At 45.3% G+C, this 23,063-nt stretch overlaps 1 pseudogene; it reads left to right on the plus strand.

Moving 5' to 3' along the window:
- Positions 1-215: 215 nt before the first annotated feature.
- LOC125532662 lies at positions 216-1,746 on the plus strand (annotated as a pseudogene).
- Positions 1,747-23,063: the final 21,317 nt, after the last annotated feature.

Genomic DNA, 23,063 nt, shown 5'->3' on the forward strand with positions numbered 1-23,063 from the left:
AGTGATAGCAGGTATGTCTAGACAAGGGACTGAACTTGCCGGTTTCAAGAATTGAGGGTGCAATTTGTCCGGTTTTGAAGTTGAGGGACTAAATTTAGACTTCGTTAAGAGTTGAGAGATGAAAATATACTTTTCTACATTTTTGACGGGGGACGACGTTGACCATCAGAGCCGCTCGGTGACCACCGTGGTGGCCACAATGGTGGCATTCGTAGATGCGATCCCTCGGACAAGACAACCGGAAGATCGCGGCGGCCCTAATGAGCCGACACATCACATCGGAGGACCCGTCAACTACGTCACCGTCGCAGAGGCCCTGCAGGTGACCCCATCGGCGCTGGCGGCAGGGCTGGCCGCCGACAACGTGATCTGCGCGTTCTACTTCACCATGTTCTTCGCGCTAGCCGCCAAGATCCCGGCCGAAGAGGTTCTGCACTCCAAAGGAGATAACGCCAACGGCGAGCCCGCTCGGGCTGCCGGTGCCATCGGTGGCGACGGGCTGCCGGTCCTGGAGAGTGCGACGGCGATGGCCGTGTCATTCGCGATATGCAAGGCGGGCAAACACGCGACAGCTCTGCTGAGCATACAGGGCGGCAGCCTCCCCTGCATCACGGCGATCGTGGTGGCGCTGGCGACGCTGTTCCCGTCACACATCGGCAGGCTCGCCCCCGCCGGCGAGGCCATGGCCGTGGTCCCCATGTAGGTGTTCTTCGCCGTGGTGGGGGCCAATGGGAGCATCCGCAACGTCGTCCACACGACCCTGGGCATCTTCGTGTTCGCGTTCATGCAGATCGCCGTGCACCTGCTGGTGATCATGTGCGCCGGGAGGCTACTGGGGATGGAGAAGAAGCTGCTGCTCATCGCATCCAACGCCAACGTCGGCGGACCAACCACCGCCTGCGGGATGTCCACCACCAAGGGTCGGGCTGGGCCTCCCTGGTGGTTTCGGGCATCCTGGCCGGCATCTTGGGGATCGTCGTCGCCACCTTCCTCGGCATCGCCTTCGACATGTTTGTCCTCAAGCACATGTAATGCCTGAATGCGGTTGCGCCCATCATCTAGCAGCTGATGCGGAAGGCAGCTCCCTCTCATCCCTTGCTTTCCGCCCTCCCCAACCACTACAGAGAAAGCAGAGCAACTCATACCACGGGCATTGTCATTTCGATGAAACGGACAAGTACATCAGGAATCTTCACAAGCGAGACCACCCAAATTTAAATGAGATGTATAGAATCCTATAGGAGCGAACATAAGAACACCTGCGCATAAATTTCTTCTTATAAATCCAGATGGGCTACCCGTCATTCTAGGGGCACTAGTGGTTGGGGCGCGCCCATGGCGCGCTGCCCGAGCGGAAGCTCGGTGGTGCCAGGTGGGATAGCGCATGTTTCACTTCCCTGTTTGGGACATGTTTGACACAAGTGCGTGCAAGGGCTTTTACAACGCAGAACTCAGACACTAAGCATAAGAAAAACTAAAAAACAAAGAAAAAAACACTACTTCTGTCAGAGGTAAGGTCAAAGACCACCACGCCAGAGCCGTCGGGAGGCTGCTGGGGATCAAGAAGAAGCTGCTGCTCATCGCGTCCAACGCCAACGTCGGCGGCCCGACCACCGCCCGCGGGGTGGCCATCGCCAAGGGCTGGGCCTCCTGGTGGTTCCTGGGATCCTGGCAGGCATCTTGGGGATCACCGTCGCCACCTTCCTCGACATCGCCTTCGGCATGTTTGTCCTCAAGCACATGTAACGACGCAATGCACTTCCCGGGGACGACAAAGAAAGCAGAGAAACTCATACCACGACGCCACTGTATTGTCATTTTGATGAAAAGGACAAGTACATCAGGAATCTCCACAAGCGATGACCACCCAAATTTAAATGAAAAATATGTAGAATCCTATAGGAGCGAACATAAGAACACCTGCGCATATATTCTTCTTATAAATCCAGATGGGCTACCCGTCATTCTATTCTAGGGGCATGGCACGCTCACGTTGTTTTTAACCGCTCAATGGATTTACCACAGTGTCCTTTTGGTTGCTGGCGGCTGGTCAACCGTCAGTTTCTTTTCACGTCAACAGCCACTTCGGGAGAGGATGACACACGGGCTTGTTTGATGTGGGATCATGCAATTTGCGTAGGTTTTCTTTAGTTTTTGGTACGCGGAGTGTACGTCGTGTGCTCGCCAATCACGGTCTGGGCAAAGTGAACCCTAGACCCGGTGAAGAAAAGCAGCGCACCCGCCTCCCCTCTCCTCTCATGCTTCCCCCACTCCTCTCCCTGCGCCGCCCATTTCCTCCTCCTCTTCCGCGTCCTCACTACTACCATGGCCTCAGTGTAACGCCCTGAGACCGATGTGCCAGGTGTCTTCTAGTTTTTCGCTGTTGTTGCCTTGTCATTTCTGGCATGTCATGCATTTCATATCATGTCATCATGTGCATTTCATTTGCATACATGTTCGTCTCATGCATCCAAGCGTTTTCCCCGTTGTCTGTTTTGCAATCCGGCGCTCCTATGTCATCCGGTGTCCCTTTCTACCTCTTTTCGTGTGCGGGTGTTAAACGTTTTCGGATTGGACCGAGACTTGTCATGTGGCCTTGGTTTACTACCGGTAGACCGCCTGTCAAGTTTCGTGCCATTTGGACTTCGTTTAATACTCCAACGGTTAACCGAGGAACCGAAAAGGCCTCGTGTGTGTTGTAGCCCAACGCCCCTCCAAAGTGGCCCAAAAACCCACCTAAACCCCTTCCATCATCTAGGTCGTTCGATCACGATCGCGTGGCTGCAAACCGCACCTCATTTGGACTCTCCTAGCTCCCTCTACCTATAAATATGTGTCCCTCCCGGAATTTTCACGCAGATGAACCCTATCTTCTTCCTTCCCTCCGCGCCGCCGGACATGTCCGCCCGCCGGCGGACGCGTCCATCCCGCCGCCACCTCACTCCGGCGAATGAGGCGCCGACACGTCACCGCCGCACCGCCCCTCAGCGAACCGGAGCCCGCCACCTATCCCACCAGATCGCCTCCGCCGCCGCGGGCCCGGGCGGCCCAGCGCCGGCCCTCGGAGCCCATCCGGTCTGCCGCCACCAACCGCGCTCGACCCCGCCGCCCGCAAGCTTCGGCCGGAGCGCGCCGCCGCCCCTGCAACGCCGGCCACCGGCGTCGCCCCGCGCCGCCCGAGGCCATTCGCCGGCCACCGCCGCCACCGCACCACGCCGCCCTCTCCGGCGAGCTCCCGGATCCGGCCTCTCTTCTTCCCCGACGACGCCCCGCGACGAACTCCGACCACCGCGACCTCCCGTCGCCGGCGAACCTCGAAGTCCGCGCCCGGCGAGATCTCGATCGGATCTCAGATCTGGAAAACCCTAATCACCTCAGTTGACTTTCTCCTCTCTCTCCATAATTTTTATGCGATCTTCATCATGCCATAACTCTGCATCCATGGCTCCGATTCGTGCGTGTAGCATATCGAAATGTTCATCTCAAAGAGTACTCCATTTCATCTCATTGCATCATTTTCATTTAAGCTCATCTTGATGCCCGAAATGCTGTTGGAAGAGGGCTATGTGATGTTAGTTTCAGATCTGTTATCAGCAAATGCACTTTTGTCATTTTTGCCATGATTAATGTGTGCATGCTATGATCTTGAGTTCTACATGTGTTTTGAAGTATGTCATGCCATCTTTACAGGGGTGTATGCCATGTATTTTTGTGATCTCTGTGGTGACTAGCACAAGCATGAAAGTAGCTTACTTAATGTTGCTGATTTCAGGGACTTAGAAATATTCTAAGTCCTTGTCCTGTTATTATTTTTATGCTATGTGTTCATGTTGCTACCGAGTGATGCGTGCCTCTTTTGGGCATGATCAGTAAGGATGTTTTGTAGATATTGTGGTGATCTATCCATCCATGTCTTTGTTTGCAATTAAGGAGCACCCTAGCTTGAGTCAATCGAGCTCTACTTTTGCTATAAAATGTTCCTGGCAGATTATTAACATGTTTAGCAATTTTGCCGAGCTTATTGTTGTTGATCCGTGCATGCTATGTTGTTGTTCTTGCCATGTCTACTTGATGGGTGTATGCTTCGTTTGTCATGCAATGCCTTGTGGTGAGTGCATCGAGCTCGTAAACATGCCTACTTGATATCTGTTTTGAATGCTCCAGTTTTTCACCAAGTCTGAATCTGTTTTCGTTAATTGCTATGTTCACATGGTTGCCATTGTATTTTCTGATCCCTTTTGGCTTATGGTCAGTAAGGGACTTTTGTTGTATGCTTTGAGTAGCTTCATGCCATGCCTTGCCTTGCCAGGATATGTTCCTGTAGCATGTAGTTATCGTGCTCTAAACATTGCTTCCTGATGTTAAATTCCTGACATGCTGTAAATTTCACTAAGTCTGAAACCTCATATCTTTTGCACTTTTGCCATGCTTGTTTGAGCTTGCTATTGAGTGAATTAGCCGTAGCTCAATGTTCATCTTTTGTCAAGCATCTTGAGTGGATCTCTGCCATGTATTTTGCTGCTATATTTGAGTGCAGTAGCTTATTTATCTTGATGCATTTAGATGGCCACGTGCTGTTAATCGCAGACCGTTGCCATATTCGTTTTGCGTGTCATTTCCAAACCGTGCATCCGATTCCGGCGATCTTTATATAGATTTTGACCGAAATCAACTCCTCTTTCCAGTGGCACTCTTGGTTTTCCAAGTTGAGGCCAGGTTCAATCATTCCTTTCCAAATCATGCATATGCATCACATATCGCATCCCGCATATCATGCCATGTTTTGCATCATGTTGCTTGTGCATTTCACGTTGTTGATTGTGTCACCCTTTGCTTGTTGTTCTTGCTTGGGTAGAGTCGGGAGATTAGTTCGTGTTCGAGGAGCCCGTTGAGTACGTGTACGAGGTTCAAGCCTTCGTTTTCTTGGAGAACTTTGTAGGCAAGATGACCATACCCTCGAAATCACTTCTATCTTTGCTTACTAGATGCTCGCTCTTTTGCTATGCCTATGCTGTGATACCTAACATTTTATTATCATGCCTCCCATATTGCCATGTCTAACCTTTAACCCACCTTGTCCTAGCAAACCATTGTTTGGCTATGTTACCGCTTTGCTCAGCCCCTCTTATAGCGTTGTTAGTTGCAGGTGAAGATTGGAGTTTGTTCCATGTTGGAACATGGATTGTTGTTGGGACATCACAATATCTCTTATTATATTAATGCATCTATATACTTGGTAAAGGGTGGAAGGCTCAGCCTTATGCCTGGTGTTTTGTTCCACTCTTGCCGCCCTAGTTTTCGTCATATCGGTGTTATGTTCCCGGATTTTGCGTTCCTTACACGGTTGGGTTATAATGGGAACCCCTTGACAGTTCGCCTTGAATAAAACTCTTCGAGCAAGGCCCAACATTGGTTTTACCATTCGCCACCTAGCCTTTTCTTTCCCTTGGGTAGGCCTGCCCAAGGGTCATCTTTATTTAAACCCCTGGGCCAGTGCTCCTCTAAGTGTTGGTCCAAACTGAGCGATGTCCGGAGCTACCAGGGGCAACTCTGGGCTGGCCCACCCGACGTCTGGCTCATCCGGTGTGCCCTGAGAACGAGATATGTGCAGCTCCTATCGGGATTTGTCGGCACATCTGGGTGGCTTTGCTGGTCTTGTTTTACCATTGTCGAAATGTCTTGTAACCGGGATGCCGAGTCTGATCGGATTGTCTTGGGAGAAGGAATATCCTTCGTTGACCGTGAGAGCTTGTGATGGGCTAAGTTGGGACACCCCTGCAGGGATTTGAACTTTCGAAAGCCGTGCCCGTGGTTATGGGCAGATGGGTATTTGTTAATGTCCGGTTGTAGAAAACCTGAATCTCATCTTAATTAAAATGCATCAACCGCGTGTGTAACCGTGATGGTCTCTTTCCGGCGGAGTCCAGGAATTGAACACGGTGTTGGAGTTATGCTTGACGTAGGTTGTTCTAGGATCACTTCTTGATCATAGTTCATCGAGCGTGCCTTTGCCTCCTCTTCTCGCTCTCATTTGCGTATGTTAGCCACCATATATGTTAGTGCTTGCTGCAGCTCCACCTCTCATACCTTTCCCTACCTATAAGCTTAAATAGTCTTGATCGCGAGGGTGTGAGATTGCTGAGTCCCCGTGACTCACAGATTACTTCCAAAACCAGTTTGCAGGTGCTCGATGATACCGTACAGGTGACGCAACCGAGCTCAAGGAAGAGCTCGATGAAGATCTTGTCCATTGTGTTGTTTCCGTTTCCAGTTGATCAATAGTGGAGCCCAGTTGGGGCGATCGGGGATCTGTAGCATTAGGGGTGGTCTTTTTTTATTTTGGTTCCGTAGTCAGACCTTGATTGTATCTGGATGTTGTAATGCTTTATTCATGTAATTGTGTGAAGTGGCGATTGTAAGCCAACTTTGTATCCCTTTCCCTTATGTATTACATGGGTTGTGTGAAGATTACCTCACTTGCGACATTGCTTTCAATGCGGTTATGCCTCTAAGTCATGCTTCGACACGTGGGAGACATAGCTGCATCGAGGGCATTACAAGTGGGTAATCAGAGCCTTCCCCGACTTAGGAGCCCCCTGCTTGATCGAATCGCTGGCGTTGTTGAGTCTAGAAAAATGTTTTGAGTCTTTTAGGATTATATATATCGGAGAGTAGGATTCTTTTTACTCCTCAGTCCCTTCGTCGCTCTGGTGAGGCATCCTGACGTAGAGTTTTGACTCTTCTCTCCACAAATTTCACGGAATTTTTTTTAGGATCACGCGGGTATCTTGGAATCGTTCCGATGGTTTTGTGACGAGAACATTGTTCTTGGTGCCTCCTGACATTTAGGGGTTGTGGCAGTGTCCCGGAGAGTTGAGCTCCGAGGTGTTGTCGTCACAATTTTATTGTTGCAGTTCTGGAATACCTGAGTTTCGCCGACATCGAAAATCTCTTTTATGCAGTTGTTGGTGAGATAACCTCGACGCCACCCAGTACTGGGGCGGGAGTTTGGAAGTATTGCCATAACTCGTATAATGGATGCTTTTCAAAGGTTGAGGTAAATGATTTCCAAAGGTTTCTTGGTTATGTGTTGAAGGATGGATACAACTGGATGTAGGATTTGCTAGTTTTGGGTGAGATATTATGCTTCCCCTGTATCCCCAACACCTGATTGCATAACCGGAAAGTTTCGGGAGTTTATAAGTGGGAATTCAAGTAGTTCTTAGGATATCTTTCCGACAGATGTATGATATGAAATTGGGGTTCGACGTCTAGTGGTCCGCCTATCCACGGTTGGTTTTACAGTGGTCTTGTTGTGTCTTAAAGAGTCCTTGGCTATGCTGACTCGGGGACGCTTCGTATGTCATGTGCACTGCCTTGTACATGATGGTGCTGTACGATCGAGCCCATGTGGGCCCCACCACGAAAACTTCGGACGAAATCTCTGTCATATGTTTGTTCTGGCTGATTCTGCAAGCTAATCCTTTGTTTTGTTTTGAATTGTGGTATTCGAGTTGCTTCGAAGACAAGTGTTGATTCCATACCTTTCCTAAGAGGCGTTCTCATACTCCTATGTGAATACTAATCCTCTTCGATCATCGAGATTGTCATGCCAATCCTTTTCAACCGGCGTGTTTCTCTTCAAGTGGATCCGATCATTTCAGCATCAGCAAGATCATTTATCAATTCTTCTCAATGGTGTTTGCTTCATTCGTCCCAAGTTACCTTTGTTTTTCTCGCCCTCCCACCCTTTTTCCTCAAGGACTCAGATGTCTTAATCAAGTATCCTTTTTATTGATGGGAAGTCTCTCCATTCTTTTCTTTCAATGTTCGTATCCGGGGATTCTCATGAATATTCTAATGGAGCTTCAAGCTCATCATTCTTCGTTTCTTTTATCTTCTCCGGTGGATTTAATTCAAGCTTTGTTGATCATATCCTTCTTCCTCGTTTCAAATACCTGCTCATGCCGGTGCACCTCACATTCAGTCACTACTCGTTATTCAATTTTTCCGGAGTGCTGAAGATTTCTCAGAAGATTTGTGTCTCCGTTATCATTCCGTCCAAGATATTTTGAGGATGTTACCTCATTCAAGCCATTTATTTCAACTGGCTCAATCTCTCTTTTAAATTGTTCAACGGTGTTTCTTTTGAGTGGGCCCTAACCCACAGGTCTTTCCCAGGATCATACCTGACTCTTCTAATTATACTGGAGCTAGCCTAAATTCTTTCAAAGTTTGACGTAAGAATGAATTATCATCAGTCGTATGTCTTTCTCCAAGATCCTTCATATGCTTTCATCGTTGGTTCAACCTTTCTAATATTCATTCCGGAGTGCCTCAACAATTCATGGTGGTGTTTCTCATCGTCATTCTCAGATTTTGAAGACCGAAGAAGACTTTACCTCCATATCTTGCTCCATTATCTTCAAGATTAGTGATGCTAGCTTGATGCCATCCTCTCATAATTGTTTTCGATTATGACAATTCTTTTCATCCTTTCGAAGCAATTCAGGAGTCTTTTCAGTTTGATCATCTGGAGCCCATCATCTCAGATTTATACACTCCAGCTTTCAGCTCTCGTTCTCCAAATCTTACCGGTGCATCGATCAAATATCCTATAATTAGTTCATGATCTCTTCGTTCTCTTGTATCTAAACTCTCTCTTGTATCTTCATTCATTTGCTAATCCTTCCGGTGTTTCTTCATCTTTTACTTGTTCATTTTCAATTCTTACGGTGGTTCGTTCAAGAGTTCACTTCCTTGGTTATCATATCAATTTATTCGTTCTTCCAAATCCTAACGGTGGTTCATGGAAGACATTCTCAAGTTTATGTTATATATCTCTTAATCTTTTCTACGAGAATAAGTAATATGTCAAATCCGTTGATTGTCATCAATTTAATTGGTGAAGGATAAGCATAACATAATTCCTATTCTTGTTTCACCCAAATGATTAATTCCTTATTCCGGAGTCTCATCAAATTCTCGGTTTCATTTCTTTAATCCTTTCTTTTCCCGGAGTTCCAAGATCTCTCAACTATATCACCATGAAGGTTCATCTAAATCTTTGCAAGGATTCACATTGTGTTCTCAACTTCTCTTTCTTTTCGTTATCCTTTTGTTACCGGAGTTTCTTCATGTAGGCTCTACATGTTGGTTCATCAAGAATTTAATTCCTTCTCGAAGTGTTCATCAACAATTTTTTCAGAGAAGCTCAAGCATCCTTCATCTTGCAATCCGGAGCGCAATTCTTTTTTACCTCATATTTTGAGATGGTGTTATGTCACTCTTGACAATTTGAGTTTCTGTTTCATGATTCCCATGTTTGTCAAGATTGAGATATTTTAAATCCATCAACCTCTTCGGTGGAGTTATCTTGGGTTATATTTCACCTAAAGCCTTCCCTAAGGATTATTTCTATTTATGGTGCTCATAAAAGACCCAAGTTCTTCTTTTATCCTTCCGGTGAATAAGTTTCTCGTCTCCTTCTTGATATCAAGCCAAAATATTGTTTCGTCAGTGACAGGATTTCACCTCATAATTTTGAGATGTCTTACATAAGCCCACATCAAGCTTATTCTTTTCGTTGTTGGTTTTCAAACAACTTCATTCGACCCTTCTCCTAAAGAGGCCTTTTCAAGCTCATTTGATGCAGAAGATGCTGTTTTCTCCTCCGTTCCTTTTTATTCCATTCTTTCATCTGTTCTGGAGGCATTGTGTTGTTGCTCTCATCAACCCATCATCTTGTTTGTCAAGTTCATAGTCTTTACCTTCCATTCCCAACCGGGGTGTTGTGTCATCTGCTCTATTTATTTCCATCTTATCAAGTTTCATATCACTTTTCAAACGGAGTGCTGTCCGAATTTGTTCTTCCTTGTTCCTCTTCCCTACCGGAGTGTTTTCAACTTTGTTCTTCTTCGTTGCATTCTTTCTTTCTATTTGTTCAACCTCTCAAGGTTCTTTGGTCTCACTCATTGGTCAGAGAAGCAACTTAGTTTATCCTCTTATCTTTCTCTTCCGTTTTCCCTCCGGTGCCATTCTAGATCTCGGGACGAGATCCTCTCGTAGTGGTGGAGTGTTGTAATGCCTCGAGACCGATGTGCCAGGTGTCTTCGAGTTTTTCGCTGTTGTTTCCTTGTCATTGCTGGCGTGTCATGCATTTCATATCATGTCATCATGTGCATTTCATTTGCATACATGTTCATCTCATGCATCGGAGCATTTTCCCCGTTGTCCATTTTGCAATCCGGCGCTCCTATGTCATCCGGTGTCCCTTTCTACCTCTTTTTGTGTGCGGGTGTTAAACGTTTTCATATTGGACCGAGACTTGTCATGCGGCCTTGGTTTACTAACGGTAGACCACATGTCAAGTTTCGTGCCATTTGGACTTCGTTTGATACTCCAATGGTTAACCGAGGAACCGAAAAGGCCTCGTGTGTGTTGCAGCCCAACGCCCCTCCAAAGTGGCCCAAAAACCCACCTAAACCCCTTCCATCATTTAGGTCGTTCGATCATGATCGCGTGGCTGCAAACCGCACCTCATTTGGACTCTCCTAGCTCCCTCTACCTATAAATATGTGTCCCTCCCGGAATTTTCGCGCAGATGAACCCAATCTTCTTCCTTCCCTCCGCGCCGCCGGACATGTCCGCCCGCCGGCGGACGCGTCCATCCCGCCGCCACCTCACTCCGGCGAATGAGGCGCCGACACGTCACCGCCGCACCGCCCCTCAGCGAACCGGAGCCCGCCACCTATCCCGCCGGATCGCCTCCGCCGCCGCGGGCCCGCGCGGCCCAGCGCCGGCCCTTGGAGCCCATCCGGTCCGCCGCCACCAACCGTGCTTGACCCCGCCGCCCGCAAGCTTCGGCCGGAGCGCGCCGCCGCCTCCACTCATCTCCGGCGCCGCCGCCCCTGCAACGCCGGCCACCGGCGTCGCCCCGCGCCGCCCGAGGCCATTTGCCGGCCACCGCCGCCATCAGCGCCGCCACTGCACCACGCCGCCCTCTCCGGCGAGCTCCCGGATCCGGCCTCTCTTCTTCCCCGATGACGCCCCGCGACGAACTCCGGCCATCGCGAGCTCCCGTCGCCGGCGAACCTCGAAGTCCGCGCCTGGCGAGATCCCAATCGGATCTCAGATCTGGAAAACCCTAATCACCTCGGTTGACTTTCTCCTCTCTCCATAATTTTTATGCGACCTTCATCATGCCATAACTCTGCATCCATGGCTCCGATTCGTGCGTGTAGCATATCGAAATGTTCGTCTCGAAGAGTACTCCATTTCATCTCATTGCATCATTTTCATTTGAGCTCATCTTGATGCCCGAAATGCTGTTGGAAGAGGGCTATGTGATGTTAGTTTCAGATCTGTTATCAGCAAATGCACTTTTGTCATTTTTGCCATGATTAATGTGTGCATGCTATGATCTTGAGTTCTACATGTGTTTTGAAGTATGCCATGCCATCTTTATAGCGGTGTATGCCATGTATTTTTGTGATCTCTGTGGTGACTAGCACAAGCATGCAAAGTAGCTTACTTAATGTTGCTGATTTCAGGGACTTAGAAATATTCTAAGTCCTTGTCCTGTTATTATTTTTATGCCATGTGTTCATGTTGCTACCGAATGATCCGTGCCTCTTTTGGGCATGATCAGTAAGGATGTTTTGTAGATATTGTGGTGCTCTATCCATCCATGTCTTTGTTTGCAATTAAGGAGCACCCTAGCTTGAGTCAATCGAGCTCTACTTTTGCTATAAAATGTTCCTGGCAGATTGTTAACATGTTTAGCAATTTTGCCGAGCTTATTGTTGTTGATTCGTGCATGCTATGTTGTTATTCTTGCCATATCTAGCTTCTATGACATGTCTACTTGATGGGTGTATGCTTAGTTTGTCATGCAATGCCTCGTGGTGAGTGCATCGAGCTCGTAAACATGCCTACTTGATATCTGTTTTGCATGCTCCAGTTTTTCACTAAGTCTGAATCTGTTTTCGTTAATTGCTATGTTCACATGGTTGCCATTGTATTTTCTGATCCCTTTTGGCTTATGGTCAGTAAGGGATTTTTGTTTTATGCTTTGAGTAGCTTCATGCCATGCCTTGCCTTGCCAGGATATGTTCCTGTAGCATGTAGTTATCATGCTCTAAACATTGCTTCCTGATATTAAATTCCTGACATGCTGTTAATTTCACTAAGTCTGAAAACCTGATATCTTTTGTACTTTAGCCATGCTTGTTTGAGCTTGCTATTGAGTGAATTAGCCGTAGCTCAATGTTCATCTTTTGTCAAGCATCTTGAGTGGATGCCTGCCATGTATTTTGCTGCTATGTTTGAGTGCAGTAGCTTATTTATCTTGATGCATTTAGATGGCCACGTGCTGTTAATCGCAGACGGTTGCCATATTCGTTTTGCATGTCATTTCCAAACCGTGCATCCGATTCCGGCGATCTTTATATCGGTTTCGACCCAAATAAACTCCTCTTTCCAGTGGCACTCTTGGTTTTCCAAGTTGAGGCCAGGTTCAATCATTCCTTTCCAAATCATGCATATGCATCACATATCGCATCCCGCATATCATGTCATGTTTTGCATCATGTTGCTTGTGCATTGCACGTGGTTGATTGTGTCTCCCTTTGCTTGTTGTTCTTGCTTGGTAGAGCCAGGAGACGAGTTCGTGTTCGAGGATCCCGTTGAGTATGTTTACGAGGTTCAAGCCTTCGTCTTCTTGGAGAACTTTGTAGGCAAGATGACCGTACCCTCGAAATCACTTCTATCTTTTCTTGCTAGATGCTCGCTCTTTTGCTATGCCTATGCTGCGATACCTACCACTTGCTTATCATGCCTCCCATATTGTCATGGCTAACCTCTAACCCACCTTATCCTAGCAAACCATTGTTTGGCTATGTTACCGCTTTGCTCAGCCCCTCTTATAGAGTTGTTAGTTGCAGGTGAAGATTGGAGTTTGTTCCATGTTGGAACATGGATTGTTGTTGGGATATCACAATATCTCTTATTATATTGATGCATCTATATACTTGGTAAAGGATGGAAGGCTCGGCCTTATGCCTGGTGTTTTGTTCCACTCTTGCCGCCCTAGTTTCCGTCATATCGGTGTTATGTTCCCGGATTTTGCGTTCCTTACACGGTTGGGTTATAATGGGAACCCCTTGACAGTTCGCCTTGAATAAAACTCTTCCAGCAAGGCCCAACATTGGTTTTAGCATTCGCCACCTAGCCTTTTCTTTCCCTTGGGTAGGCCTGCCCAAGGGTCATCTTTATTTAAACCCCCGGGCCAGTGCTCCTATGAGTGTTGGTCCAAACTGAGCGATGTCCGGAGCTACCAGGGGCAACTCTGGGCTGGCCCACCCGACGTCTGGCTCATTCGGTGTGCCCTGAGAACGAGATATGTGCAGCTCCTATCGGGATTTGTCGGCACATCTGGGTGGCTTTGCTGATCTTGTTTTACCATTGTCGAAATGTCTTATAACCGGGATGCCGAGTCTGATCGGATTGTCTTGGGAGAAGGAATATCCTTCGTTGACCGTGAGAGCTTGTGATGGGCTAAGTTGGGACACCCCTGCAGGGATTTGAACTTTCGAAAGCCGTGCCCGCAGTTATGGGCAGATGGGAATTTGTTAATGTCCGGTTGTATAAAACCTGAATCTTATCTTAATTAAAATGCATCAACCGCATGTGTAACCATCATGGTCTCTTTCCGGCGGAGTCCGGGAATTGAAAACGGTGTTGGAGTTATGCTTGACGTAGGTTGTTCTAGGATCACTTCTTGATCATAGTTCATCGAGCGTGCCTTTGCCTCCTCTTCTCGCTCTCATTTGCGTATGTTAGCCACCATATATGCTAGTGCTTGCTGCAGCTCCACCTCTCATACCTTTCCGTACCTATAAGCTTAAATAGTATTGATCGCGAGGGTGTGAGATTGTTGAGTCCCCGTGACTCACAGATTACTTCCAAAACCAGTTTGCAGGTACTCGATGATACCGTACAGGTGACGCAACCGAGCTCAAGGAGGAGCTCGATGAAGATCTTGTCCATTGTGTTGTTTCCGTTTCCAGTTGATCAATAGTGGAGCCCAGTTGGGGCGATCGGGGATCTGTAGCATTAGGGGTGGTCTTCTTTTATTTTGGTTCCGTAGTCGGACCTTGATTGTATCTGGATGTTGTAATGCTTTATTCATGTAATTGTGTGAAGTGGCGATTGTAAGCCAACTTTGTATCTCTTTCCCTTATGTATTACATGGGTTGTGTGAAGATTACCTCACTTGTGACATTGCTTTCAATGCGGTTATGCCTCTAAGTCGTGCTTCGACATGTGAGAGATATAGCCGCATCGAGGGCGTTACACTCAGCCCTCAGGAGCAACCTTGTGTATGTCTAACAGGAAAGGTGATCTCACATAGTATATGGTGCGATTTCTGATTCAATTCAATCTCCTGCCAAAGCGAGCACGAAGCATGATCTCGCCTTTTAAATGGGATTTGGTTTTTCAATGGAAGGGGGAAATCCAGTAGGAGGGGGTGGTGGGAGGTGAGACAAAAAAATTGGACAAAAATAAACCGTACCGGGCTGCCAACTCCCCCTTTAGGAATAGAGACTATGAACCAGAGATTGATTTTCTAGTGTCTTTTTTATCGCTCACTATAGAATCATTTAGTTTGTGAAGTTGCTTTGGTGACTGATGCTTTATTTTGTTCCACGTGTATTTGAATCTCTGACTTGGAAGTTTTGTTCCCATGACACTCATGGTTACGTGCCATGAAATGGATGGATGATGGTGAGCGACCAACGATATACGCCTCGCCGGTCTATAGAATGTTGGGGGGGGGGGGCTTGGAAGCAGGCGGTGGAGGCGCCTATATGTGTGTGTGAGGAGGTGGCCTTATTAGTTGAAGGCAGGGGAGAACTGACTCGACTTGTCTTGTTTGTTGCAATTTATTGCATGTGCAGTAGTTGCTTGAAAGAGAAGTAGTGTGGTGTATGTAATGTCCCCCCTAGATGAAGTAATGTAGACAGATGGGCTTTAGTAAAAACTGGAGCACACACAAACCTTGCTTTTCTTCATCGAAACGGTTGTGCACATGAAACAGTGTGCACGATGGCCCTATATAGCGGTGAGTGGATGTCTATTGCCATTCATGGATAGCTTGATTGGTTTGTCGTCCAGAATTCGTGGGCACAATGTCATCCCTGGTGTTATAGGATGGAGTAATAATCAGGAAATATAGTGTATAATATGGTTAGTGTCCCACGTAAATATGAAAAAGAAACGACCTGCCGTTATTTTGGAGAAAGCTTAACAAATCAGAGATGGAGATAGAGAGATCACCTCCCCACAATTAACGAATTAGAGATAGATACCACGCGACATATGTGATAAGCAATCTAAACAATTTTAAAAAATAAACAAATATTGCTAATCCAGAGTACTCAAATACTATTTAACTTTTGATAGTCTGAAATACTAAAAGAATTAAACAAGTATTGCTAATCCAGAGTACTCAAATGCCATCATTTTCCCTAATTCATGCAGTAATATTTTTACAGAACATTTCTCGAATCACATTGAGCTGGAGAAGAAGATATTCATCCCCGTTACAACACACGGGCAATTGCCCAGTAAGCTAAACAACGTCAACCCTATAGGTTCGAATTATGCATCATGGTACTAGTGGATGACAAGTGGAGTAATAATACCAAGAGTTAATTTGGGAAAAGTAGTGCCATGCACCACAGCTTAGTGATGCTATCTTATTTAGGAGATATAAATTACTTGGAAGATCTTAACCAGCCCTTGATCTTAAATAGACCGAATTGTGATGAACTCCCTTGAGCCGCCGAACAAGACATTGACAAAGAATTACTCTGCTCAGAACCGAGAGCACAAGAATGAATGAACTAAAAAAACGCCGGAATCATGAAGAAAAAGAAGAGGAAAAGTAGTAAAGATGCCTGCGCTTCTGCAAGGAGAACAACCGAATTACCTCAAACACACCCCTCCTTGCTTGTCCAATCAACCCCACACTACTCGTAAAGGAGATAAGATTTCAAGAAGAAACCAGCAACGAAGGTCAGGCCATGGCTCCCCGCAAGACCTAGCGCCGCCTGCTAGTCCTAGAACTCCTCCGTCCTGCCCCGACGGTGGTGAGAAGCACTGGGCGGGTCAGACGGACGACAAGGCCCAAGGCCCAGTATGCCGGTTCGTATGATGATAGGCCGGTTTAAGATGAAAGGTATAAGGACTATTCTCCTACAAAGGAAGCAAGACTAGGACTCCATTTGTAATAGAGTAATCATAATCCTACTAGGACTAGTCATGTAACTCGCCTCTTCAACATATATAAGGAGGGGCAGGGCACTCCAAGAGGGACAGAAAATAATCGCTAAGGCTAGACACAAGGGGGGCCGGCTTGTGCGGCGACTCCCTCATGAGCATAATGAGACCTAGTCACAAACAGCATGTAGGGCTATTACCAGATGATGTTTCCCGGGGCCCGAAGCTGTCTAAATCCTTGTCTTATGTGTTGACCTGCCTCGCGTCTCTCGTCCCGCTCAATCCCTCTCAAGCTACCACATATATTTTTTTTACAAAAGAGAGCATACTCTCCGATTTCCATTAAAAGAAATCACCATGTCTTACAGGGCAAAGCAAAATAAAACTACAAATGCAACATAAACTCCACCCCCCAAACACAGTCTTTCACCACCCCTACTGAGGGGGGGGGAGGAAAGCCACCCCCCCCCATTTATCCTCGAGGCAGCAACCTACAGGGATGAACCAAAGCATAGGCTCAAAACAAGAACCCAGCCCTGGTAGGGAAACATGTCTTCTAGAGGCATACATCATTATTAAAGTTTTAACATCAAAGATCAAAGGCAGACTGAAAAAAAACAAGGAGAGCAAGCTTTTTGCAGCAGAAGCAGTTGTTCTTCGCAGCATCAGAATTTTGTCTCGAAGCAGGTTAGTATTGATCACCCCATAATTCTTCCAGTCTTCAGGAGCCGTCCATGAGCTTCTTTGAACACTTCTTCCGCCACCTCACTCACTTGTTTCACTCCAGCCTCCATCATCTTACTTCTTACGGGGTTTGTCTGCAAAACATTCGAATCATTCAAATTTCTAAGAAGCAGGTTAACAGGTATACAAGGGTCATTCACCCTGTTATTATAAAAAAATAATGCTATTTCTCAGTTTCTAAATGGTCAAGCAAATTGCTGATATGCCTATCATGACCAAACCCTTCTCATCTTTACCGAAAGTCTTTACCCAGGTTCTCATTATTGTATCAAGATTTTCTAGAATGTTTCTCAAATTAAAAGCACATTTCAGACTGTTCCATAACAATCTAGCAACTGAACAAGAGAGGAAGAGGTGATTAATATTTTCTCTATGTCCACAAAAAGGACATCTATCATCCCCCTTCCACCCCATATGGAGCAAGTTGTCTTTGGTAAGTATGCTATTCCTAAGAGCCAGCCACATGAACACCTTGATTCTGGGTGGCATTTTAATTTTCCACATGTAGAGGTGTGGGTATTTGATCCCATTCTCAACCAAGTGTCTGTAGAAGGATTTTATAGTATATACCCCTTTTTTGGTCAATGTCCACTTCACCTCATCTTTATCATCATTTAAAGTCACCGAACTGCAGGCTTCTTTAATATGTTCCCAGAGCTCTCTAGCATCTCCTATCAAAGTTCTTCTGAAACGAACATTATCTAAACTGTTTTCTAACACCTACTTAATTGTTTTCTTTTTATCAAAACAAAGCTCATATAGTCTAGGGAAGTTTTTACTGAGTGGAGCAGATCCAATCCACCACTCTTCCCAAAAGCGTACTTTATCCCCTTTTCCAACTGTAAACTTACATAAAGAGGCAAAACGGTCTCTATGTTTCAATATCTCCCTCCAGAATTGGGAATCTCCTTGTTTGGCAAGTACACTGCCCAGGTTTTTATTCTTAATATATTTCTTCCAGATGATATCTTGCCACAACCCCTCAGTTGTGTATAATTTCCACCACCATTTACACATCAAAGATTTGTTCATGTGTGTGAGATTTTGAATTCCCAACCCACCCATATCCTTTGTCCTGCACACCTCAGGCCACTTAACTAAATGGTATTTCTTTTTTTTGGTCGTTCACCTGCCATAATAGTCTGGCTCTAAAGAAATCCATGCGTTTTTCTACCCCAATGGGGATCCCATAAAAGGACACCATAAAATAAGGTATGCCTGTCAAAGATGACTGAATCAGTGTAACCCTCCTGCACTAGCAAGCATTCTACCTTGCTAGGTTTCACATTTTGTCTCCATCTTGTTCTCGGGAGGTTTGCAATGTTTATTGCAAATTCTATTTTTATCTATATGCAGTCCTAGATATTTCATAGGTAAGGCACCCACTGGACATGTATTTTTTTGCATATTCATCTTTTTTATCAATGGCTTCCCCAAATAGGAAGATCTCACTTTTGTGAAAGTTGATCTTCATCCCAGACATTTGTTCAAAAAGGCACAAAATATATTTCAAGTTGTGTGCACTTTCCATATCATCTTGTAATAATAAGATAGTATCATCTGCATATTGTAACATATTAACCCCATTTGGAATATATTCATTTAGAACCCCTTTCACCAGACCATTTTTTCTAGCATTATCCAACATAATTGCTAGGGCATCAGCAGCCAGATCAAAGTTAAGAGGGGACAGGGAATCCCCCTGCCTCAATCCTTTGTGAGTTGGGAAATATTTTCCTAAATTCCCATTAACTTTGACACAAACTTTTCCCCCTCTAATAGTTTCCATTACCCAATCTATCCAAATATCTGGGAATGCTTTCAACCTCAACATTTGAAAGAGGAAGGACCATTTTATTTTTTCATGTGCCTTTTCAAGATCAATTTTCAAAAGCATATCACTTTGTTTTTTCTTTTTAATGTTGTTCAAAGCTTCATGAAGGATCAATACCCCTTCCATGATATATCTGCCTTTAACAAAAGCAGTCTAGACAGGGGAAATAACATCAGCAACTACCAAATTCAACTTGTTCATTAACACCTTTGTAATGATTTTAAAGCAGACATTCAGCAAGCAAATTAGTCTGAATTTTTGTATTTTATTAGCATCCTTTCCTTTTGGGACTAGAGTTATAATCCCATAATTTAATCTACTTATATCAATTTTCCTATTAGCAAAGTCATCAAGTAAAGCTTTGAGATCATGTTTCACCAGTTTCCCAATAGTGCTGATAAAATTCAGCTGTGAACCCATCTGGTCCAGGTGATTTATTGTGTGCCATTTAAAAAAAACCTTCTTGATTTCCTCTAAAGAAAATTCTTCAATCAGAATTTTTTTATATCCCTCCTTAATCTTAGCTGGGTTATCAATACTTAATGAGACAGAAGAATTATCAGGTGGGCCAAATAGGTTTTTGTAGAAAGAGGTGATATAATCTATAAGATTTTCCCCCCTCTATCACCCCCCTCATCATGTTCTAATCTGTTAATTCTATTTCTTCTAAGCCTCCCATTTTCCTTGGCATGGAAAATTTTGGTATTGCTATCTCCCTCCAGAATCTCATCAATTTTGGCTCTTTGCCTCCACTTAGTCTCCTCCTGTTTAAGGAGTCTATCAAGTTGGGCCCTCAATTCTATCTGTTCTTTTCTATCAGCAGATGTAAGGCCATTTACCTCACAATGTTTATCAATAATATCCAATTTCATTAGAATATCCTTTTCTAGCTCCATATACCAGGCATTCATATTTCTATTCCAACCTTTAAGTTTAGGTCTTAGATTTTTAAATTTCCCTAGCAATCTATCTATACTGTCCCCCTTAATATTTGGATCATTCCAGACCTTCTGGACAATTTCATTAATCCCTTCCCCCAGGAACCAAGCATTTTCAAATCTGAAAATTGGATCAGTTTTTTCAAAGTCCCCAGAATCCAGGAAAAGAGGAGTCTGGTCAGATTTTTCTCTAGTTAAAGTTGTAACTTAGGTTAAGGGATAAGCCTCTTCCCACTCATTGCTACAGAGAATTCTATCCAGCTTTTCAAAGTAGGAATGGGCAGGTTATTCCCCCATGTGAATTGTCTCCCATTCATATCAAGCTCTCTCACCCCAGCTTGTTCTAAGATGGCATTGAACAAAAAAACTCCAATGTCCAAGTGACCCTGGTTTGTTTTTCTCACTAGCTTTCCTAATAATATTAAAGTCCCCTCCAATCAAGATGGGATTGACACAATTCTGAAAAACCCTGGACAACTCAGTAAGAAATATAGCTTTTCTTTCTGGTTGTGCATCTCCATAGATCACCAGTAGGTCCCAAATTAGCCTACTTTTAGCATCTTGGACTGTCATTTTTATATGATAGTCCCCCTCATCTTGTGAGATCACATCTAATGTGGTATAATTAACCCCCAATAGGAGACCACCAGATTTCCCCCTAGCTGGAGTGAAATGCCAGTGAAAATCCCTTCCTGCATAAATTTGCTGCAAGTCATTCCTAGAAAATTGTTGTCTCACGGTCTCTTGTAAACCCAAGAAATCAATCTTCATATCCATAATCATTTCCTTAAGGAATCTTTTTTTGATATTCCCCCAAATCCTCTCATATTACAAAAAATACCTCTCATCTTTTCTTCTTCTTTTTCTTGATAAAAGATTCTAGGGTCTTAATAGCAGAGGCAGTTTTAACTCCAGAACCTCTGGTAGTTTTACCCCATTTCCCCTTTTTTTAATGAGAAAAACCCTCTAAGGAGTTCTTAGTCTTCTTCCTCTTCCTCTTCTCTCTCATTTTCCCCTTGATTTAATAGATCTTCTAGAGTATGTTCTCCAGTATCAATAATATCAAGGTCCTCAGGCAGAGAGGTTTGTTTTTGATTATTGCTATAATCCACTAACCACATATCAATTCTAGCCTGTTCAGCCATTTTTATTAACTCCAAATTATGGTTAATAATGTCAGGTTTGTTCCCCAAATTAACTCCCACCCCCTTAGCAATCTTTTGCAGGAGACTATTAGTTTTAGAGATGATATCAGAGGGTGTGGACTCACCATAGTTATTCTTCTAAGCCACTCTCTCTTCTGCCAGCTCAGTGATCGTACGGTCTTCTTTGCCTTTCAATCTGGTGCATCTCCTTAGTTCTTCTTACTCTAGGGATTCCAATTCTCCTTTCTCAGCCTTTTTGACTTTTGTTCCAAAGGAATAAGTTTCCTGGTTTGTAGTATAGTCCACTGGCTCCATATAGCCCAGGCCCACAGCCCGATCAATCAGCTCGAGGTCTGTCATTTCCTCCCCCTCCACCTGCTTATCTTCTTATGCTGCTCCCTCCTCAATGTCCTCTTTTTCATCTTCATTTTCAGTGTTTTTCCCCTGACTGTGACCCCCTCACCTCTTTATTTACTTTCAGATTAATTTGCAACAGTTCATGTTGTCTCTGAACCTCCTTTCTAGAGTTTTTCTTATGATATCCATTTCTTTTCTCCTCTTTTCCTCCAACATAAGTTGCGCAGTCTGCCTGGCTGCTAATTCCTCTGCCTTTTGTAATCTCACCCTCAAACTTTCTTCTTCACCCAGAGTGTCTCTAACAGTGACTGTCTCTGTCTTTTCTTTGGCTATCTCATTTTTCTGACACTTGTCCTCTTTTTTGAGCACCACTTGTTCATACTGTTTCAACCCCAAGTTCCCCAGACTGACATTTGTTTTCCCAGACTCAGATTGTTTGCTCTTTTTCTGCATCTCATTCTCTCTCTGTGTTTCAGAACTCTCCAGGTCAAGATAATCAAATATTTTCCTTTTATTCCCCTCGTCAAACTTGTACCACCCCTGTTCTGCAACAGAATCAAACTCAAAGCCAATGTCATAAAGCAGCAGGTCTTTTGTAGTTATTTCAGTGCCAGTAGGGATTTTATGTAGGTCTCTCATTCCCACTTTCACCCTGATTTCTTCCCTGGAATATATGTGTTCTATATCCACTTCAACCACTGGCCCCAGCTGAACCAATTTCACATGCACCCAGGTAATGTCTCAGAGTATCAGGAACCCCCCACATCTTAATCCAAACTGAGTGAAGTTTTCCTTTTGCTTTATCATCAGGACTCCAGAAATCGACCTCCACCATAGCTCCTGTGCCAAGCAGAGTAAACTTGCCAAAGTTTTGAGCTCCACCAGCTTGGCCTTACTAGGGAATCTCATAGGAAAAGATTTTGGACTCTGAAATTTGACTCTCCAAGTCCATCCCTAGTCAAACATCTTGCTGAAGCCATAGGCCACAGTGGTGTCATTTAACTGTCCTTCATGCACAGTAACCAAAGCCATGAGATTTATGTGTTCAGCAGCTACAATATTTTTAATGTTCTGAACCAGAAGGCATCCCAATCCCCTGGCCCCATAACCAACATACTTGGCAATTGGTTTAGTCTGTTTCAGCATAGTACACTCTTCAGTACTGTGAGATGGCCTCTGGCACACCACACAGAAAACCTTGTTTTTGCATTCACTCTTCATGTGTCCCTGTTCTTTGCAGCTACCACATAGATGCGCTGGCCTCACGACTAAGTCCTTTCAACGAGGACATCTGCCGTGACAATTTCACGACAACGGCCTTCTTGAGGCCCCTGCAGCGCTGCTTGCCGCACTTGTGCGCTTGCTGCTCCAACAGCCACCACCCGAGCACGGCCCCGGTCCCGGCCCCCGCGAGCGGCGCGGCCGAGGCCGGATGGAGCAGCGCGCGTGCCTCGAGCAGCAGCAGCCTGACGTGCGGGCCCACGAGGAAGCCCAGCGCAACGAGGACGGCGAGCAGCACGAGCGCGTCCACCGCGGCCATCGACGAGTGGTCGCAGAAGGGCTCAACCGGATTCAATGTGTCCCGCAGGTTAATTTGACAGAAAGACGGGGGAATCTGTAAAATGTGCGGCAACGACCGGCCTGATCCAGCTGGCGCCACTTGGCTGCTTCTGATTGGCCCAGGACTAAACATACACATCAGAGACAAGTTCTATGACTGCATAGTTAGCTTTTACAAGTTTTAGGACCAAACCATCACAT

Source organism: Triticum urartu, chromosome 1 (assembly GCF_003073215.2).
Source record: "Triticum urartu cultivar G1812 chromosome 1, Tu2.1, whole genome shotgun sequence".
NCBI classification, from domain to species: domain Eukaryota; kingdom Viridiplantae; phylum Streptophyta; class Magnoliopsida; order Poales; family Poaceae; genus Triticum; species Triticum urartu.